Raw genomic sequence first — 22647 nt, 5'->3', positions numbered from 1 at the left:
ACCCCTTAGGAAACCATATGACTCCTAACAACACCATATGGTGTCCTAAGGGGTCATATGACACCATATGACCCCTTAGGATATGATATGACCCCTAACAACACCTAAGGGGTCATATGATGTCGTTAGGGGTCGTATGGTGTCTTAAGGGGTCATAGGACACCATATGACCCCTCAAGACACCATACGACCCCTAATGACATCATATGACCCCTAACGACATCATATGACCCCTCAAGACACCATACAACCCCTAAGACACCATACGACCCCTAACGACACCATATGGTGTCTTAAGGGCTCATATGATGTCTTAAGGGGTCATAGGACACCATATGACCCCTTAGGACATGATACAACCATAGGGGGTCCTGTGACTCCTTAGGACACCATAAGACCCCTAACAACACCATATGGCCCTTTAGGTGTCGTTAGGGGTCGTATGGTGTCCTAAGGGGTCATATGGTGTCCTATGAACCCTTAGGAGACCATATGACCCCTAACGACACCTAAGGTGTCATATGGTGTCGTTAGGGGTCGTATGGAGTTCTAAGGGGTCACAAGACACCATATGACCCCTTAGGACACCATACGACCCCTAATGACACCATATGACCCCTTAGGTTCCTTAGGGGTCGAATGGTCTCCTAAGGGGTCATATGGTGTCCTATGACCCTTGAGGATGCCATACGACCCCTGACTACACCATATGACCCCTTAGGAAACCATACCCCTTAGGACACCATATGACCCCTTAGGACACCATACAATCCCTAATGACACCATATGGTGTCCTAAGGGGTCATAGAACACCATGACCCCTTAGGATACAATATGACCCCTAACGACACCTAAGGGGTCATATAGTTTGTTAGCGGTCTTATGGTGTCCTAAGGGGTCATAGGACACCATATGACCCTTTAGGACATCATACAACTGCTAACGACACCATATGGTGTCCTAAGGGGTCATATGGTGTCCTAAGGGATCATAGGACACCATATGACCCCTTAGGACACCATACGATCCCTAACGACACCTAAGGTATCATATGGTGTCGTTAGGGGTTGTATGGAGTCCTAAGGGGTCATAGGACACCATATGACCCCTTAGGACACCATACAACCCCTAAGGACACCTAAGGGGTCATATGGTGTTCTAAGGGGTCGTATGGTGTCCTAAGGGGTCATAGGACATCATATGACCCCTTAGGACACCATACGACCCCTAATGACATCATATGGTGTCCTAAGGGCTAATATGGTGTCTTAAGGGGTCATAGGACACCATATGACCCCTTAGGACATGCTACGACCCCTAATGACACCTAAGTGGTCATATAATGTCATTAGGGGTTGTATGGTGTCTTAAGGGGTCATAGGACACCATATGACCCCGTAGGATACCATACGACACCATATGACCCTTTAGGTGTCCTTAGGGTTCGTATGGTGTCCTAAGGGGTCATATGGTGTCCTATGACCCCTTAGGACTCTATACGACCCCTAATGACACCATATGACCCCTTAGGTGTCTTTAGGGGTTGTATCATGTCCTGAGGGGTCATATGGTGTCCTATGACCCCTGAGGACACCATATGAACCCTTAGGACACCATATGGTGACGTTAGGGCTCGCATGGTGTCCTAAGGGGTCATATGGTGTCCTATGACCCCTTAGGACACAATATGACCCCTTAGGACACCATACGACCCCTAACGACACCTAAGGTGTCATATGGTGTCGTTAGGGGTCATATGGAGTCCTAAGGGGTCATAGGACACCATATGACCCCTTAGGACACCATATGAGCCCTAACGACACCATATGGTTTCCTAAGGGCTCATATGGTGTCATAAGGGGTCATAAGACACCAGATGATCCCTTAGGATACAATATGACCCCTAATGACACCTAAGGGGTCATATGCTGTCGTTAGGGGTCGTATGGTGTGCTAAGGGGTCATAGGACACCATATGACCCCTTAGGACACAATACGACCCCTAAGGACATCTAAAGTGTCATATGGTGTCGTTAGGGGTCATATGGTGTCCTACGGGGTCATATTGTGTCCTAAGATGGGAAGATGAACCATTATTACAATATAAAAAGCAGTGCCAATACTGCTTACAAAAATAAGTTCAGATCACCCCTTGAGAGCAAGCATGAGGTTCAAGGATGAAATTAATAAACCAGTATATGCTCCCCTTCTCTCCCTCCCTCATCCCTTTCCCTTCCCCCACCTTCCCCTCTCTCTTTGTCTCTCTCTCTCTCTCTCTCTCTCTCTCCTCTCTCTCTCTCTCTCTCTCTCTCTCTCTCTCTCTCTCTCTCTCTCTCTCTCTCTCTCTCTCTCCTTGTCTCCCCTTCTCTCTCCCCCTCTCCCTTTCTCTGTCTGTTTCTCACTCTCCCTCTTTCTCTCTCTCTCCCTCTCTCTCATCTCTCTCTCTCTCTCTCTCTCTCTCTCTCTCTCTCTCTCTCTCTCTCTCTCTCTCTCTCTCTCTCTCCCCCTCTCCCCTTCGGTGTCTCTCTGTCTCACTCCCTGACTCTCTCTCTCTCTTTTCCTTTCCCCCCTTTCACTCTCTCTCACTCTCTCTCCCTTTCCCCTTCCCCCCTCTATCTCCATTTGTCCTTCTCTCCCCCCCTCTATCTGTCTCTCTCCCCCCTCTCTCCCTCTCTCTCTCTCTCTCTCTCTCTCTCTCTCTCTCTCTCTCTCTCTCTCTCTCTCTCTCTCTCTCTCTCTCTCTCTCTCTCTCTCTCTCTCTCTCTCTCTCTCTCACTATTCCTCTCTCCATATCCCTCAATTATCTCTCTCACTTTGCTTACATGTTAAGAAATCAGATATAGTATATATTCCGATATCTGATTTGTCTGCATTAGGGTGCCAACGTTCAAAAAATGGGCACCAATGGGAATTTTTTGTAGGGCTAGGGAAAAATATGTATAAAAATCGGATATCCGATTTTAGGACCATACAAAAATAGGCTTGTGGGCCATTTTGTGCATTCCAACAGCCCACACATTCATTTTGCAGGTGAAATTCACAGGTTTTTCAGGCAGAAAATGACAAATTACAACTTTTGAGAGATTCTAGTGGACAAATTTGACATTATCAATCATTTAGGAGCATCTTTTTGCAGGTATAATGGGGAGCAACAATCGTCGAAAGTATAAACGTAAAAGAAAGCTTTCAAATAACCAAATAGAAGTATATAGACAAAGAGATATAGAAGGTCATAGAAGGAGAAGACAAGGTATGTCAAATATTGGTGAAGAATTTGCAAATGTTACTTCAAGTGAAGAAGAAATTGAAGTTGAAAATATTGAGCAAGTTATTGAAAATGAAACTGAAAATGTAGATTTTGATATTGAAAATGTTGAACATGATATTCAAAGTGGGAATGACAATGTTGAAATAGATATTGAAAATGCTCAACATGATATTGAATTTATAAATGAAAATGTGAGAATTGAAAATGTAAATGTGGTAATTGACAATGAAGGTGAAAATATGGGTGTTGACATTGAAGGTGAAAATTTGGGAATTGACATTGGAGGTGACCATTTGGGAAATTTTGACATTGAAGGTGGAATTGTCCAACCAAGTGGGTCATATGTAACACCGAATTACATGAGAAATGAAGACCCTCTCATGGATGAAAGACAAATTCCAAATTCAAGACCTTCAACGACCCCAAAATGGCTACTTGAAATTGATGAGAACATTATTGCCAATCTTGAAGGCAAGAGGTCGACAAGAACCGTTTGATTGTGGGCTACACAACTTTTCAACCAATATTTTAGCAATAAGTAATTGACTGAGCAATGCAATTTATTTTTTCAATTGCTAAACATGCAAAAGATGAGACAACAACTAGCCAAATTGAAGATTTGTATGAACAAGAAGATGGAGAAAAATTCTATTATTGTAAAAAAACTTTTTGATGCTCTCAAATCTATTGGAAATAATAGCAAGGGAAAAGATAAGAGAGTCACTAGAAGAGTGATTACAACCTCCTTAGTAAGCCTTCAATTGAGGAAGGCTCATTTTATGAGACAAACTTGTGTTGATTTGAACATAAACCATAACACTTTGAATAGAGCACTTGCAAGAAGGCAAAGACTTGATGATCCCCTTCAACATGATACATGGGATTTTGGTGGGAGGATTCCATGTGTTGATATAAAGTTAACCGACAATGTGAAGGAGGAAATTCAACAATTTTGGCACTCTAATTCTAGAGTATCACCTAATGTAAAGGATGTTTTGAAATTAAGAATCGACAACCGAGACCACACACTGCATCCCAAACATTTCTTGGAATCAAGCCAAATAATGTTGTACAAAAAGTTTTGTGAAGAACATCCAACTTTGCAAATATCGCAAAGGGCCTTTGAATCTTTGAAGCCATTTTATTGTGTACCCATTAAGATTCGTAATACTTGTTGTTGCAAATACCATGTGGAGTTTTCAATGTACCATGAACTTTTATGCCATATTCATTCTACGATGCATACTAATGATATGTTGCAGGAGTGCGGTGCAATGCAATTTCCAAGCTCATCAAGAGACTTGCTAGATCTATTTTTGTGTCGTAGAGATGATGGATGCTTTTTCTATAGAAATGATTGTTTGAATGAGAAGTGCTCACAATGTTGTAGGTTGTCAAAGTTTGTTTCATGTTTTCATGAGGGCAGTGAATGCAAGTTTGGAAAGAATATTGTTGAGAAAAAAAGATATGAGACAGTGAAATATAATTTGAAGAGTGGAGGTGAAGGTTCTAGATGCGAGTTGGTCTCTAAAGAAGTTAGAGTTACTGATTTTATTTTTTGAGTTTAAGGAAAATATTTTCTACAAGTATGCAAGGCACACCCATAGGTCTCAGTGGTTGGATCAATAGTTCAGGATGTGTAAGAACTCTTTCTCAATTGGCACTATTATATCAATGGTTGATTTTTGCAGAAAACTATACATTGCAACCACAAAATGAGGTATAGTCTTAGTATTACAATTCAATTTAGATTGCTTTTTTTTCTCAAATAACATAGAGACATGCCTCTGATAGAACATATTAGAAAAGGAAGATAATCAGGGAGTATCATTTTATATGAGTGATGATAGATCACACTTGAAGCAATCACCGGTTAGGAGGGACCTCAAAGAGACCAGTCCAGACCGGTCAGCAAGAGTAAACACAATGGAAACACAAAGACGTGATGGAGTAAATGCATAACAGATTGAATTATAACATGAAAATTGATTACAACCAACCAGTAGCAATCGAGTTACAAACCGGCTCATAGGTCTGCTAAAACATGCTCAAAATACAAAAAAAGTCACAACCAGGACCTCAAATATTAAGATCTATCTTCTATGCTCACTCTAACTTCTTGGTTACATTCTAATTCTCTATTACAATGATTTATACAATCCAAGAGGATCCAGTCGGCCCAAAAAGGGATCAAAACCCAAAGAACAAGACCTAACATGCAAAATCAACAAGGTCACCCTTCGCCAAGAGATTCCTCTAGAAAATCCAAAGGATGAAGAGGAGATGACGAGAAAAGTTCGTCCACATGCCAAAGAACATTGAAATCAAATCTCAGGGCTTTGCAAGCTACAGAAGGGATCTTGTAGATCACCAATGAAAATAGGTCCAGGCAACCGGTAACAGGAAACTGTCAACTGGTAACAGGTAGCGATAACTTGTCGGAAAATGATCCAAATGGTCCACAGTTTGGAAATAAGGAAGATGATCAGGTCTTGAAGAAAAATCCAACTCCACAGGTTCCAGTGAGCCAAATCCAGGACATGCAGAAAGAAATGTTGAAACTGCAAACAAAAAACAAAAACAAAAAGGAAATATTTGTTGGTTGATGAAAGATTGCTATGAACCGGGGATGCTCCTACATCAGACATCCAGGGTTGTTGAAAAAGTGAGTCTCTCACTTTGCTGGGGTCAGAGGAAAACCAAGGCGGTCTACCTTTGCTTGAGAAATCCAAGATGAATCTTCAAGTAGTCTGTCCTTTCTGGTAGCGATAACTTGTCGGAAAATGATCCAAATGGTCCACAGTTTGGAAATAAGGAAGATGATCAGGTCTTGAAGAAAAATCCAACTCCACAGGTTCCAGTGAGCCAAATCCAGGACATGTAGAAAGAAATGCTGAAACTGCAAACAAAAAACAAAAACAAAAAGGAAATATTTGTTGGTTGATGAAAGATTGCTATGAACCGGGGATGCTCCTACATCAGACATCCAGGGTTGTTGAAAAAGTGAGTCTCTCACTTTGCTGGGGTCAGAGGAAAACCAAGGTGGTCTACCTTTTCTTGAGAAATCCAAGATGAATCTTCAAGTAGTCTGTCCTTTCACTTCACAAGATACACCTTATATCGACTACTCCGAGTACTACGCCCAATCCTAGTGTCCAAAATGTCTTCAATCTGATCCGGTTCCTTCCAGGGCAACTATTTCTCCAAGTCTGCAATACTATCCTCACTGAATTATGGTTCATGATACTCATGAAGATCTGCACTATTAAATACAGGTAAAATACTTACACTATCCGGTAACTCCACTATTGGCAATTGACACTCAATTGGTTGGTTTCACTATGTTCTCATTTATGGCAACATGGTATTTTGTTCTAGCTTCATGTCTTGGTTCAGTTGTGTATCAACAGGCACTTCATAAACACTTCACCGACATAGTCATCGACATGATAGAAGGATTTCTTTGGTTACCAACAATGTAGGCCGACATAGTTTAGAATAATGGTTATCGGTATTGAAGGCTGGCATCTCTTGATCTGACATCGGCAAGTGTTTTTGATATTCATGTATTTATGTTATCTAGTCAACATGCAATTTGATATTGTATATATCTTTGTAAGCTGACATAAGGCATAATAAGTTGTATAGGGTATATAGGTCAGTTGGATTAGATCATTTTGATATGATTATGGTAATGGATATGTGGATATGATATGATGTGAAATATATCAGAGAGATTATGTATGTGAGTATATTTATGTAAGGGTTATTCTGGCAAAGGGTTTAGGGTTTCAGACCAGAATAGACAGAGCTTAATCAGAACTGTATTCTGGCATAGAAGATGCTACATGTTGCAGTTCAACACTTCTCTGGATTGTAGTCTTGATTTATATGTAGTCAGTGAGGCTCCTTTTGTGATTGAACAGTGTGCTCTAGGCTATAAGCCTTCCTGCAAGTGCAGGCCCCTTATATTTTGTAATATCTCTTCATATGGCCAGTGAATTGATATTGTGGGTCACAAATCCCACCATGGTTTTTCCTCTTTGAGGTTTTCCACATATAATTATGTGTGTTATGGTTCTCATTTATGTGTTTGGCTCATTAGTTGCTTTACTTCTTTCAATTTTGTATGTACGGGTATATTGATTGGTGTATGCATGTTTTAATAAGGCTAAAATTACTCTTTCTGTTATAACATTGATTCACCCCCCCTCTTAGTGTTATTGGATTTTAACAATTGGTATCAGAGCCTTGTGCCTCAGAGGAAGTTTAACAACTTGAGGGAGATCCTGAATTCGGAATCCATGGACATGGGTTTGGAGAAGCAACTTGAGATGGAACTTGAAGATTATGATGTTGAAAGGTTGAAAAGATTAAAGCTACAAGATGAATTGAATTCTACTAAGGAATTCATTCTTGTCCTATAGGAGAGGCTATCATCTATTTAGGCTAGGAGGAAGAAACTTTTGCAAAATCAGGATGATGAAGAGAAAAACACGCTTAAGGAACAATGTCAGAAATTGAGTCAGGAGAACATGGTCATGAGAAATGAAATGCAAGATATAACTATGAGAATGTCTAAGGAGATTGAGGACCGGAAGAAAAAAGAAGAAAATCATGTTGTATCCTTGAAGAACAAATTTGAAGAATGTGGTAGGTTGGTTCATGAGAATAATATGTTGAGAAGTGATTTAGTACAATCCCAAAGTAATGAACAAGAGATTGAGAGACAAATGATAATTTTGAGAGAAGATCTAACTACTGCAAGTGAATATAAAGAAAAATTCAAGATTAGTTCAGCACAGCTAGATGAGTTATTAAAGAGACAAAGGCAGATTGGAAATTCCAGTGGACTTGAATTTGAGCAAGGACAGAGTTCTGGTGCTGCTAATGAAGATCAAAACCATAAGGCAATGGTAAGGAAATTTAATGCTTATAAATTTAATGGTAGATTTTTTTTTTGCAATAGATTTGGTCACATGGCTAGGCAATGTAGAAACAGAGCAAATCAGAACCTTGATTCTACTCCTGGTAAATGTTCTAAATGTAATAAGTATGGTCATAAGACAAAAGATTGCAGAATGAACTTTAAATGCTATGCATGTGGAAATTTTGGACATATGGCTAATCAATGCAGGTCAAGCAATTATACTAGTTTTAGCAAAGCAATTCAAAAGAACAATGTTACATGTTATGCTTGTAATGAAATTGGATATATTGCTAAATTCTATAGAAGCAAAAACCCACTGGTTGGCAATGGAGGATCAAATGAGAAAGGAAAAGAAAAGGTTAGTGAAATCTGGCAAGATCATATTCAGAGATGGGTCAGGAAGACTGAAGAACAATCAATAGATGGAAATTCACTGGTTACTTATCTAGCAGAGGAGGCTGCTCCTGCACCGATAGGAAGCTCATCCGGTAACTAAGGCAGATGCCTTAGGGGTAGGCAAAATTCATGAAGATGTTGCATATGCCCTGGGAAGAGGTTTTGGAAGATGTTCCAGACATTGGAGATTCTCATCCGGCATGGAGGTGTTCAGTTCGAGATCCGGTATCTTTCACCAATAGTCATTGATGCCAATGAAAGATTAGGATTTTTATTGGAGGATAAAAGGTCAAATTCACTCTATTTTTTATCACCTTGCATTCAGAGTGATTTCAGTGTGATTAAGAGCGATTCAGAGCAATCAAAGGCGAATTAGAGCAATTAAATTTCTTCTTGAGAGATTTCACCAGTGATTGGAAGTGTTTGTTAGGTTTTCACCGACATCGATTTTCAGGTACTTATCTTTAATCATGGAAGTGAAATCATCATCTACTCCTATCTTTGTTGCAAATCTGACTGTAGTAGAGGTCAAGGACCGCCCCAGGCCAATTTTCAAGGGGTATCCGCATGTGGCTACCCTTGAAGATTCGGTTGGAGCATTTTCACATTTTCCGAAGGGAGTTGTTTATGTTGAAGATGTTAGGGCATACATACATTGTCATACTAAGGATTTGGGGACATCTGAAATAAAGGGCATGTACATGAGCGAGCTTATGGGAAATTCTGGAAAGATGAAACTGGCATACAAGCACATTGAAGACTTAGGGTTTACCGACATTCTGGACATTTCAGAATTTGAAGATGAAATCATAAGGTATGTTTTAAGAAGAGTACATGGAGAGTTTATCTGGTTAGATAGACCTTACAAGATCACCAAGGAAGCTATCAGGGAAATCACTGGTTTACCTCAGATTGGGCATCATCCAGACAAGAAGGTTTCAAATGATTATGTCAACAAAATCACCGACGTGACATCTGACAGAAGATCTATGAGAATAAGCACTATTACTGACACAAACATCAGATTCGGTAGCATGATCATCGAGTATAAGGTAACTCAGTCAAACCGACTGAATTCTGTTTCTAGTTCCTTCATTTTTGCAGCTTATAAAATGATGAGAGAAAATGAGAAATTGGATCTATGTGATTGGATGTTAGATGAGTTATTAATAAACCTAGGAAAGATTAAAGGTGAAAAGAAAGGAACTTTCTAGTATGGCATCTTAATTGTCTGCTTAATGTTATTTTTCATGAATGACACTCTCGGTTTTGGGAAGAGGCAATAGGCATTTGATATCATAGTAGGGAGACAATTGAAACAATCAATTGCTACTTTAGGAAGTCAGAGAGATGATAAAGTATGGGGATATTTCAAGGGATTCCAGAAGTCTATGAAATCTAGGGAAAGGGTTCCTAAGCATATTGTTGAAAATTATTCAACTGACATATGCTTCATGGTGAAGAAAGATGAAACACTTATGGAAGTGGTTAAGCCCCAGAAGATTTGGATTGAGGAAATGGGCTATGAATTTGATGCACAGATCCTTGATACTTATGCAAAAATGTTGATTGATGCACTTGTTGATGAGGCAGAGAAGCCCTATGGTACTGCAAAGCAAAATACACAAAGAGGTTGAAACAAAGTTCAATCGGAAGAAAAGAGAGAAATAGTAAGGAAAATAAAGAAAATTTGTTGAGAAGGTCTCATAGGATATTAAAGCATTAATTGATGTTGTCCCGGAGAAAGGCAGGAAGAGGAAGGATCCAGAAGTACACATTGAGCCTGTTACAACAGAGTCTGAATCTAATGATGAACACCCCTGGCTTTCAAGAGGGTTGTAAGGAAGAAAACAAAGGAAACAAAGGTAGAGGCTAAAAGGCAACCGGTTAGGAAGGTTACATTCAAAATACCAACACAGAAGCAAGCACCAAAAGTAACCACTTCAACTCCATCTGGTACTGCAAGAAGGAAGAAGAAGAATGACATTGACATGGCTATTCAATCTGGTAATGTAACTATAATTCCACCAAAAACTTGTGCAAAGTTAGTAGATGAAATCGCTAAGGATGGCATGTTGAAGAATGTACAGTCTTACTCTGACCGTTTAGATAATGTTGAGCAGAGAGAGATAAAGTAGGTAGTTTTGTTATATTTGGATATTTATAAGAAAGACTTGATAGAAATTGAAAACCAAATACCAACAGAACTGTATGATATGTTAGATGCTAAGAGGTTATCAGCAATACAGGAAGACAAACACATTAAAATTCAAGATTTGTTATTTGTTTGTGTTACTATTGCTCCAGAGGAAATGGAAAGGACACTTGAGGTGACAGATAGAAAAGTCTTTAATAGAAAACATAGAATAACTAGTCTGATGCTAGGAAGGGTAAATGAGATAATAAAGGAGACTCAAAAGGCATGGGTTAAGTTCTTTGAAGAGAACAAAGGTTTCTTTACTTCACCAAAATCAAAGAAGGATACTGTAGATGCCCCGGTTGAAGGAAAAGGAAAGGTTATTATGGGTACTTCACCCTCAATTTTAAAGAATATTAAGATAGTGGAAATTAAGCCCCTAGTAGATACAAGTGTATAGTCAAATATTGAGATATAGGCAAATACAGAGAGTGAAAAGGTTGATTATGGACTTGTATCTATATTTGGAACTTTCAAATATGGATGGGATACTTATATTGAGCTATTGGTGAAGGCTTATCCAAAAAATTTCAAATTTGTTAAGCTCCGGTAAGATATTTTTGGGATATTCATTGTACAGTTTTTTTTGGATCTTTGAAATTATTTTTAGAATTTTTGATGGCATTGATGTCAAAGGGGGAGTGATATAGATGTGAAAAAAATGGAGTTGTATACATTAGGGGGAGATATAGAGATATGGAGTATGGAGTACTTTCCATTGATGAAATTTAGCTCAGGGGGAGCGGGCAGGATAAAACCGACAGATGAAACCTTGACCATTTTTCACATGAGTGTTTCCATCAATGCCAAAGGGGGAGATTGTTGGCAATTGGCACTCAATTGGTTGGTTTCACTATGTTTTCATTGATGGCAACATGGTATTTTGCTCCAGCTTCATGTTTTGGTTCAGTTGTGTACCGACAGGTACTTCATAGACACTTCACCGACACTGACACTGACAGGATAGAAGGATTTCTTTGGTTACCAGCAATGCAAACCAACATGGTTTAGAATAATGGTTATCGGTATTGGAGGCAGACATCTCTTGATCTAGCATTGGCAACTTTTTTTGATATTCATGTATTTATGTTATCTAGCCGACATGCAATTTGATATTGTATATATCTTTGTAAACCGACATAAGGCATGATAAGTTGTATAGGGTATATAGGTCAGTTGGATTAGATCATTTTGATATGATTATGGTAATGGATATGTGGATGTGATATGATGCAAAATATATCAGAGAGATTATGTATGTGAGGATATTTATGTAAGGGTTATTCCGACAAAGGGTTTAGGGTTTTAGACCGGAACAAACAAAGCTTAATCAGAACTATATTCTGGCATAGAAGGTGCTATTTTTTGTACTTCAACACTTCTCTGGATTGTAGTCTGGATTTATATGTATTTAGTGAGACTCCTTTTGTGATTGAGCAGTGTGCTCTAGGCTGTAAGACTTCCTGCAAATGCAGGCCCCTTATATTTTGTAATATCTCTTCAAATGGCTAGTGAATTGATATTATGGGTCACAAATCTCACTGTGGTTTTTCCTATTTGAGGTTTTCCACATATAATTTTGTGTGTTATGGTTCTCATTTATGTGTTTGGCTTATTGGTTTCTTTACTTCTTTCAATTATGTATGTATCGGTATACCGGTTGGTGTATGCATGTTTTAATAAGGCTAAAATTGCTCTTTCCAATATAACACTGATTCACCCCCCCCCCCCCCCCCCTCTCAGTGTTATTGGATTCCAACATTCACTTCATATGCATTATGAGAACTAAACTTTCTCAAAATCCTGCAAGGTCCAAACTTTTTCATCTACAATTTGTTATAAGTTCCAATCGGGAATCTTTCTTTTCTCAGATACATCATCACTTCATCACCAACTTCTAATTCCTTATGTCTCCTCTTCTCATTTGCCTTCTCCTTATACTTGTTGTTCATGTCCTCCAAATGTTTCTTAACTTAAATATGCAAGTCCTTCATGTGATCTGCAAATTCTTCTACTTTTGAACTTCTTTGGTCTTCACTACTAATATCTCTTAATTTTGATATACCTCTAGGATGAACTCCATTAACAATCTCAAAAGGTGTTCTTCCAGTTACTGAATTATTGTAGGCAAACTCTTCTTGTGCAAGAATCAAATCCCAACTTTTGGTTTTATCTCCAATTAAACATCTCAACAATTTTCACAAGCTCTGATTAACTACTTATGTCTATCCTTTAGTTTGTGGATGAAAAGTAGAACTGAACTTCAAATCTGTTTTCATCTTCTCCCAAAGTGTTCTCCAAAAATAGCCAACAAACTTAGTGTCTCTGTTTGAAACTATGCTCTTAGGTAACCCATGCAATCTCACTACGTCCTTGAAAAATAGGTTTGCTATATGTAATGCATTTGATGTCTTCTTACAAGGTATGAAATGAGCCATCTTCGAAAATCTATCCACTACCACAAATATAGAATCATTCCCTCTCTATGTTTTAGGCAATCCAAGTATGAAATCCATGCTTATATCCTCCCAAGGTCTTACCAGTACTATCAAAGGTTAATACAATCCTAAATTCTGACTACTACCCTTTGCAACTTGACAAGCTCTACAACTCTGCACATATTTCCTAAAATCCTTATGAATTTGGGGCCAAAATTAATTCTCACTCACCAATGTTATTGTTTTGTCAATACCAAAATGTTCAACTAATCCTCCACTGCGTTTCTCCTTTATCAGATTCTCCCTCATAAAACTCTTAGGTATGCACAACTGAACTCCTCTGAATAACATCCTATCCTAAATGAGGTAATGTCTTCACTTCTTTGAGGCTTGAACTATGACATGAAACTCCTGATCATACACTGAATATCTCCTCTAGGCATCATTCAACTTCTCACTGAAATAAGCTACTACTCTTCCTTCTCAACTCAAGACTGCTCCTATTGATGTTCCACTTGCATCACAATCCACTTGAAATACTTTATTGAAAGCTGGTAAAGCTAACACATGCCGCTCAGTCACTTTCCATTTCAACAACTCAAAGCTTTTCTTTTCTCCAATGGTCCACTTGAATTCCTTCCAATCTCCCCTCATAGTCTCAGTCATAGGGTTACAAACTAAACTGAAATTTTTGATGAACTTCCAGTAGAAACTAGCCAATCCATGAAATGATCTTACCTCTACACTGCTTTCCGATGGAGGCCACTCAATAATTGCTTTTACTTTCAGTCCTTCATTTGCATTGGATGTTGTCTTTCACTCATCTCCTTCTCTGATCCTAATATGATGATATCCACTCTTCAAATCTATCTCTGTAAATTATTTGTCTCTGCTCAAACAATCCATTATGTCATCCATCCTAGGAAAAGGAACCCAATATTTCACTGTGACCTTATTTAATGCTTTGAAATCGATACACATTCTCCACTCTCCATTCTTCTTAGGTGCTAATACTACTGGTACTGCACAAGGGCTCAGACTTTCTCTGATCAAAATTTTCTTCAATAGTTCTTGCACTTTCTATTCAGTTCTTCATTCTCTATCGGTGTCATCCAATGGGTAGCTTTGTTAGGAAAACTAGCTCCGAGAACCAGGTCAATGCAATGAGTGATACTTCTCACAGGTGGCAATCCATCAGGTACATTATCTGAAATGATGTCTTCATATTCTGTCAGCAAATCTTTTATCTCTTCCGGTTGTTCCTCTTCATGCTTTGGATTCTCAGTTTTCCTAGGAACTAAGGCAAAACACACATTCTAATGTCTCAATCCATCTAGGAATTTCCTTCCATCCACCAAACAGATTCTAGCATTCATACAAACTTCACTCTTCAAAAGTTCCTCCAAGGGCAACAAGGTTTGCTTCATCCCATTGGCCACAATAGTGTATGTATTCTTCCTCTCATCATGTATTGCCTATCTATCAAACTGCCAAGGTCTATCCAACAAATGATGACAAATATCCATAGGCATAATATCACACAAGACTTCATCATGATAGTTCCTAATTTTCAATTTCATCAAACATTTCTCACTTACTAACAACTTATGTTCATCCTGAATCCATGCTATCTGATAAGGCTTAGGGTGTTTCAATCTTTCCAAATTCAACTTATTCACCATCTCTTGTGAAACAAGATTATTTGAACTACCACTATCAATAAAAAATTTACAACACTTATTGGATACCTTACATCTAGTCTTGAACAAATTATTCCTCTGCAAGGGCTCTTCATCTCTCCTGGTATGACACAAAGCTCTCCTCATCATCAACAGTTCTCCATCTTCCGATTTATTATCTGATCCAATGGGGTTTTCTTCCACCACTGCTGCTCTTCCAGTATTCTATGTCTTCTTACATTCAAAAGCACAATGTTCTTATCCACACTTAAATCAAGTTCCTCTAAACACTCTCATGTCTTGTCTTACAAAATTCTCTCTCTGGGAGCCATCTGGTTCTCTCTTCTGATAGAAATTTCTATTATATTTCTGGTATGAATTATCTTCTTTGTTCACTTCCTTGTCCTTGTTCTGATTTGTATAGGTTCCTCTTCCTCCTTGAAATATTTCTATGGAAAACCTTCCACCTCTGCCTCTCTGCCTCTGCTCATGTCTTGTGTTTAGATTTTCTTATGCCTTCAAGGCATACTGGTAAGCCTCTTCAACACTCTTTTTTTTTATCAAACTAAGTTCATCTTATATAGACAACTTAAATCCATTCAAATATCTTGCAACTTGTTCAACTTCATCATCAACATGTCTTGATCTGATTATCAATTTGTAAAATGCTTTGGTGTATTCCTTCACACTAGATTCCTTCTATCTCAAATTCTGCAACTTCGGAACAAATTCACTTGATAATCAACTGGCATAACTTTTGATTTCAACTTAGCAATCATCTGTTCCCATGTCTTGATCTTCTCTTTACCTCTTCTCTGTCTATCAACCTCCAAATTCTCCCACCAAAGAAATGCATGACCTTTCAACTGGGTACAAGCATATTTCACATTCCTTTTTTCTGCAGTATTTTCAAAATCAAAATATTTCTCCATGTCCGAGATCCAATCCATCAATTCATCTGAATCCAACTTTCTATCATATTCTGATTTGGTAAAATGAGGTTTAGTATTTGCCCTACTCAAAACCCTCAAAAACCTTCCCTCATCCGGATCAACCGTCGGTGGGTTTACTTGTTCTATTGGTGCTTCTTCTCCTTCATCTTCAATGTGTTGGCCTCTTCTCTGGGTTGTCTCCATGACTTCCAACCGAGCTTCTATTCCTCGCAACATTTACTTCATAGCAGGGTCTTCATTTCACGTGCTCCACAATTCCTAGTTCCTCTTCGTGCCATCTTTATGCCAGTCCTCTGCAGCTGCAGGTCGGATCCACAGTCTACCACCCTACAACAAAATTCTCAGGACAATGCAATCTCCAGAATGAAAACTCACTCTGATACCACTTGAAGCAGTCACCAGTTAGGAGGGGCCTTAAAGAGATCAGTCCAGACTAGTCAGCAAGAGTAAACACAATGGAAACACAAAGACATGATGGAGGCAATGCAGAACAAATTTAATTATAACATGAAAATTTATTACAATCAATCGGTAGCAACTAGGTTATAGAAACTGGCTCACAGGCCTACTAAAACATGCTCAAAATATAGAACATGTCACAATCGAGATCTCAAATCTTAAGATCTATCTTCTATGCTTAGTCTAACTTCCTGGTTACATTCTAATTCTCTATTAGAATGATTTATACGATCCAAGAGGACCCGGTCGGCCCAAAAAGGGATCAAACCCTGAAGAACAAGACCTAACATGCAAAACCAACAAGGTCGGCCTCTGCCAAGAGATTCCTCCGAAAAATACGAAGGATGAAGAGTAGATGACGGGAAAAGGTCGACCACATTCCAAGGAACATCGAAATCAAAGCTCAGGGCTCCGCAAGCTACAAAAGGGATTTGGTAGATCACCAATGCAAATAGGTCCAAACAACAGGTAACAAGAAACTGTCAACTGATAACAGGAAACTGTCTCTGAAACCGGTAGCAATAACTTGCCAGAAAATGATCCAAATGCTCCACAGTTTGGAAATAAGGAAGATGATCAGGTCTTCAAGCAAAATATAACTCCACAGGTTCCGGTGATCCAAATCCAAGACACACAGAAAGAAATGATGAAACTACAAACAAAAAAGAAAAAATAGAAAGGAAATATTTTTTGGTTGATGCAAGATTGCTTTGAAATGGGGATGCTCCTGCATCAAAACTCCTCTGAGTATGTGCAACATTGTTTCAAGATTTTTTTTGAGTTCTTGCAAGAGAAAGGTATTGTAGTTGGTCATCATATCATATGGTCAGATAACTTCACAGAGAAATTCAAGAATGCTTGTATGTTTTATTGGTTGAGTAGAATGCATATAGAGAGGTGTATACCTCATATTTGGAGTTTTTTTTAAGCAGGGCATGGGAAGGGGGAACATGATGGAGTAGGTGAATGTTTGAAGAGAGCTCTATTTAAGGAGCAACTGAGGATTTCAGGTGCAAAATTCTCTGATGCACGTTCTATTGTTGATTGGTGCACTTCAACATTATCACATGGAGGGACACTTGATTCAACAGTGCACAGATTATTTTGGTTGGTTGAGGAGGGCACATTGGGAGATAGATTGGATTGTCAAACAATTAAATATTCTTCAAAGATGCATTCATTTCATAGCTCAGATGCAAGTACATGGACCATTTGGACACAAGAGTTGGCTTGTTTTTGTCAAAGTTGTGTTCAGTGTGATTGGGATCAATGCGAGTCAAGTGAGTGGGTTGATACAAGGGTTCCATAATATCTAACTCCTTTATCTCAAACAATATCCATGTCAAATGATGATATGGAAAGTTTAGTTGAGTATGACCGTCTTTTAGATCTTCTACAGCCAGGACATGTTTTTGCAATGGTTTCACCGTAGGGGAATGAGGAGAGATCAGACTATTGGTTGGCATGGTGTGTACAGGGAAAGAAGAAGCTAACACAATCAGTGACAAATGATGATGGGTTCACATATCCTATAGGTTCAATTGTTGTTGCAGGAACTTGGTTGCAAACATACATGATTAGAAAGAATGGCATACTTGTATTTGAAGACTATGAGAGACACAAAACCATTCTCATGTATTCACACCTTATCATAGCTAGAAATGTCAAGTTGTTGAAGCATCAAGAAAGACCAAAGACCAAAGAGCTATGGATAGTGAGTAGTGTTGATCACAAAGAAATACTGGATACTCTTAAGCAAAGAGATGACCCTTCAGGCACACTTGAGTACTAGGTCTTTATTATCTCTTATTTTTTCATCTTGCATTTTGTCTCAAATAATGATCATAAAACCTTAATGTTCAAGTTTGTTATGCGTATATTAATAATGTGTTAAAAATGCAGGTCTACTTTGATGAACATTACTATTGCATCACGATTTTTGCATGCACGTAGTGGGTACACTCGATATAGTTTGTATAATCCTACCTCTTTGTTAATTTGACATCTTCGTTTATTATCATGCATTTCATTTCAAATAATGATCATAAAACCTTTATGCTAATGCAAGTCTTTTTGAATCATTACAACACCATTGCAATAAAAATTTTGCATCAACGTAGTGGGTACACTCGATATGATCCCATCTCTCCATTTATCATTATGTTTTTTATGTGTTTATTAACAACTTTTGAAAATGTAGGTCTTTTTGATGTTCACGTTGCTTATGTTGGTCTTCATTTATATGTAGGCATTGATCTACGTAATCTTTTCTCTTAGGACTTGAGGATGTCTGATGCACATGAAGTGGGATGTTGTATTTGTATATGAGTACATTGATGTAACTTTGTTATGATGATATACAATGTATTTGTACATGACTAAAAATATATACAATGTATTTACACATGAGCACATTGGTGTAGTTGTATTGTTGATATATAATGTATTTGTACATGAGTAAAATAGTTTAGTTGTATTGATGATATACAATGTATTTGAATATGAGTACATTGTTGTAGTTGTATTATTTTGTTCACCTCGATTTGGAGGGATCAATTATCAATTGAGAAAATAAATTCCTTGAATCTAAAAGTTCTTTATTATATTCTGAGAATGGGATTGTTCTTCACCTCTCACAAAAACCCCAATTCAACCCACTCTTTGCATTCATCTTCTCTGTATATCCCCATCATGCTTAATTCAATGTGACAGATTTTTTCGCCAACTGAAAAATCGCTGTCCTAAAAATACTGCTCTGAATCTTGTAAATCTGAGACAACATTTTGTAGGAAGCCCTCATGCGACCCTGTAGGTTCAAACGAATCATTTACAGGTGCCATGGATTTGGAGATACAACCTGTCAAATTTTGACAATTTTTCGCACTTAGGGCGCTCAAGGGATGGGGCCGGTAGGGTATGGCCCTGAGCATTCTATTGAGTTGGGGGGGTTAAGACAGATGCATTCCTAGGGGGTAATAATTCCTAACTAGATGTGTTGGGACAGACGGATTGTGCCCACGACATGTAGAATGAGAAATTAGCCTCGTGGCAACTTTTCATTGAATAAAACTGACGATTTTTTTGCCAACTGAAAAACGTTGCCCTAAGAAGACCACTCTAAATCTTGTAAATCTGAGAGAGGCTTTTGTAGGAAAATTTCACATGACCTTGTAGGTTCAAACAAATCATTTTCAGGTGTCATATATTTTGAGATACAACTTGTTAAAGTTTGACAATTTTGTGCACTTAGGGCGCTCAAGGGACGACGTTGGTAGGGTATGGCCCTGAGCATTCGAACGAGTGGTGGGGTAAAATAGGAGCATTCCTAGGGTAAGAATTCCTAAATAGATGTGTTGGGACCGACGGTTTGCACCCATGACATGCAGAACAAGAAATTCTCCCCATGGCAATATTTCATTGAATGAAACTAACGTTTTTTTGCCAACTGAAAAATCACTATCCTAAAAATACCGCTCCAAATCTTGTAAATCCGAGATAGGATTTTGTAGGAAACCCTCACATGATCCTATAGATTGAAACAAATCATTCATAGCTACCACAAATTCTAGGATATGACCTGTCAAATTTTGATAATTTTTTGCACTTATGGCACTCAAGGGACGACATCAGTAGGGTATGGCCCTGAGTGTTTGACCGAGTGGGGGGGTAAAAAAGGAGTATTCCTAGGGTAACAATGCCTAATTAGATGTAATGGAACCAAATATTTGTGGTCATGATGAGCAGAATGAGAAATTAGGCCCGTGGCAACTTTTCATTGAATGAAACTGATGATTTTTTTGCCAACTGACAAAACACTGCCCTAAGAAGACCGCTAAGAATCTTGAAAATCCAAGAGAGGATTTTGTAGGAAGCTCTCACACAATCCTATAGGTTCAAATAGATCATTCACAGGTGTCATATATTTTGAGATACAACTTGTCAAAGTTTGACAATTTTTTTCGTGTTTAGGACGCTCAAGGGACGATGTTGGTATGGTATGGCCCTGAGAATTCAAATGAGTGGGGGGGGTAAAACATGAGAATGCATAGGGTAAGAATTCCTGACCGAATGTATTGGAATCAATGGTTTGTCATCATGATGAGCAAAACAAGAAATTAGCCCCGTGGAAACTTTTCATTGAATGAAACTGGCGATTTATTCACAAACTGACAAAATGCTTCCATAAGAAGAAAGCTCTGAATCTTGAAAATCCAAGAGAGTCTTTTGTAGGCATCTCTCACACAACCCTATAGGTTCAAACAAGTCAATTCATAAGTGTCACAAATTCCAAGATACAACTTGTCAAAGTTTGACAATTTTTCGCACATAGGACGCTCAAGGGATGACATCAGTAGGGTATGGCCTTGAGCATTTGAATGAGTAGGGGGGTAAAAAAGGAGAATTCCTAGGGTAAGAATGCCTAATCGGATGTGCTAGGACCGACGGTTTGCACCCACGACATGCAAAACGAGAAATTCTCCCCATGGCAACATTTCATTGAATGAAACTGACGATTTTTTCGCCAACTGAAAAATTGTTGTCCTAAACATATCGCTATGAATCTTGTAAATTTGAGATAGGCTTTTGTAGGCAGCCCTCACGTAACTCTATAGGTTCAAATAGATCATTCACAAGTGCCATAGATTTTGAGATACAACCTGTCAAATTTTGATAGTTTTTCACACTTAGGGCGCTTAAGGGACGACGCCGGTAGGGTATGGCCCTAAGCGTTCGATCGAGTGGGGGGTTAATACATGAGCATGCATAGGGTAAGATTTCCTAATCAGATGTGTTAGGACTGACAATTCGTGCCCATGACATGCAGAACAATAAATTCTCCCCATGGCAACATTTATTGAATGAAACTGATGATTTTTTCGCCAACTGAAAAATCATTGTCCTAAAAAGACCACTTTGAATCTTGTAGATCTGAGATAGGATTTTGTAGGTAGCCCTCACGCAACCCTATAGGTTCAAATAGATCATTCATAGGTGCCATGGATTCTGAGATATGGCCTATCAAATTTTGACAATTTTTTGCACTTAGGGCGCTCAAGGGACAATGCTGATAGGGTATGGCCCTGAGTGTTCGATCAAGTGGGGGGGTAAGACAAGAGAATGCCTAGGGTAAGAATGCCTAACTGGACATTCTGAGACTGGCGGTTTGCACCCATGACGTGCAGAACGATAAATTCTCGTTGTGGCAACATTTCGTTGAATGAAACTGATGATTTTTTTGCCAACTGAAAAATCATTGTTCTAAAAATACCGCTCTAAATATTGTAAATCTGAGAAAGGCTTTTGTAGGCATCCCTCACACAACCCTTTAGGTTCAAGCAGATCATTCACAAGTACCATGGATTCTGAGATACGACTTATCAAATTTTGATAATTTTCTCACTTAGGACGCTCAAGGGACGACGTCGGTAGGGTATGGCCCTAAGAATTCGACCGAGTGAGGGGGTAAAACAGGAGCAGGCCTATGGCAATAATGCCTAACCAGATGTATTGGAACTGACCGTTTGTGGTTACGATGAGCAGAACAAGAAATTAGCCCCGTGGCAACTTTTGTTTGAATGAAACTGATGATTTTTTCGCCAACTGACAAAACACTGCCCTAAGAAGACCGCTAAGAATCTTGAAAATCTGAGGGAGAATTTTGAAGGAATCTCTCACATGACCATGTAGGTTCAAATGGATTATTCACAAGTGTCTCGGATTCTGAGATACAACTTATCAAAGTTTGACAGTTTTTCACACTTAGGGTGCTCAAGGGACGACATCGGTTGGGTATGGCCCTAAGAATTTGAACGAGTGGGGGGGGGGGGGGGTGTAAAACAAGAGATAGTGTATCTTTTAATAGCTAAATGACAATCAAAATACGTTTATTTTTAGAATTCATATATTCAGATCTTAACTTTAATGGGCAATGTGTGGAAATGGACCTCTTCACAATATCTCCCTAATGAGACGACTTTAGTGATGGTGGATTGTTGATAAATGTAACCAACCGATTATGGAAAGTTTGCATTTTGTTGTAGAAGATGCTTTGCTACTTTTTATTTGTCATTACTAAGTACATCCATGTTATTATTATTACAAATACCAATATGGTCATTAAATTTGGTGAAGTTGCCAAAGGCAACCAAATTTAACACTTAGGATTTAGATGAAACAAATTATATACAATCTCAAGGTTATACAAACAACATTGTATTATTCATTAATTAACCATTGTTAATTATTGGATTGTATATTAAAGTTTAAAATAATGATACCATGCACATGAGGAACAAGTTATATCAAATCTCAACTTCTATATATATC

This window comes from Cryptomeria japonica, chromosome 11 (assembly GCF_030272615.1).
Source record: "Cryptomeria japonica chromosome 11, Sugi_1.0, whole genome shotgun sequence".
NCBI classification, from domain to species: domain Eukaryota; kingdom Viridiplantae; phylum Streptophyta; class Pinopsida; order Cupressales; family Cupressaceae; genus Cryptomeria; species Cryptomeria japonica.
Note: the sequence above shows the minus strand (reverse complement) of the source record.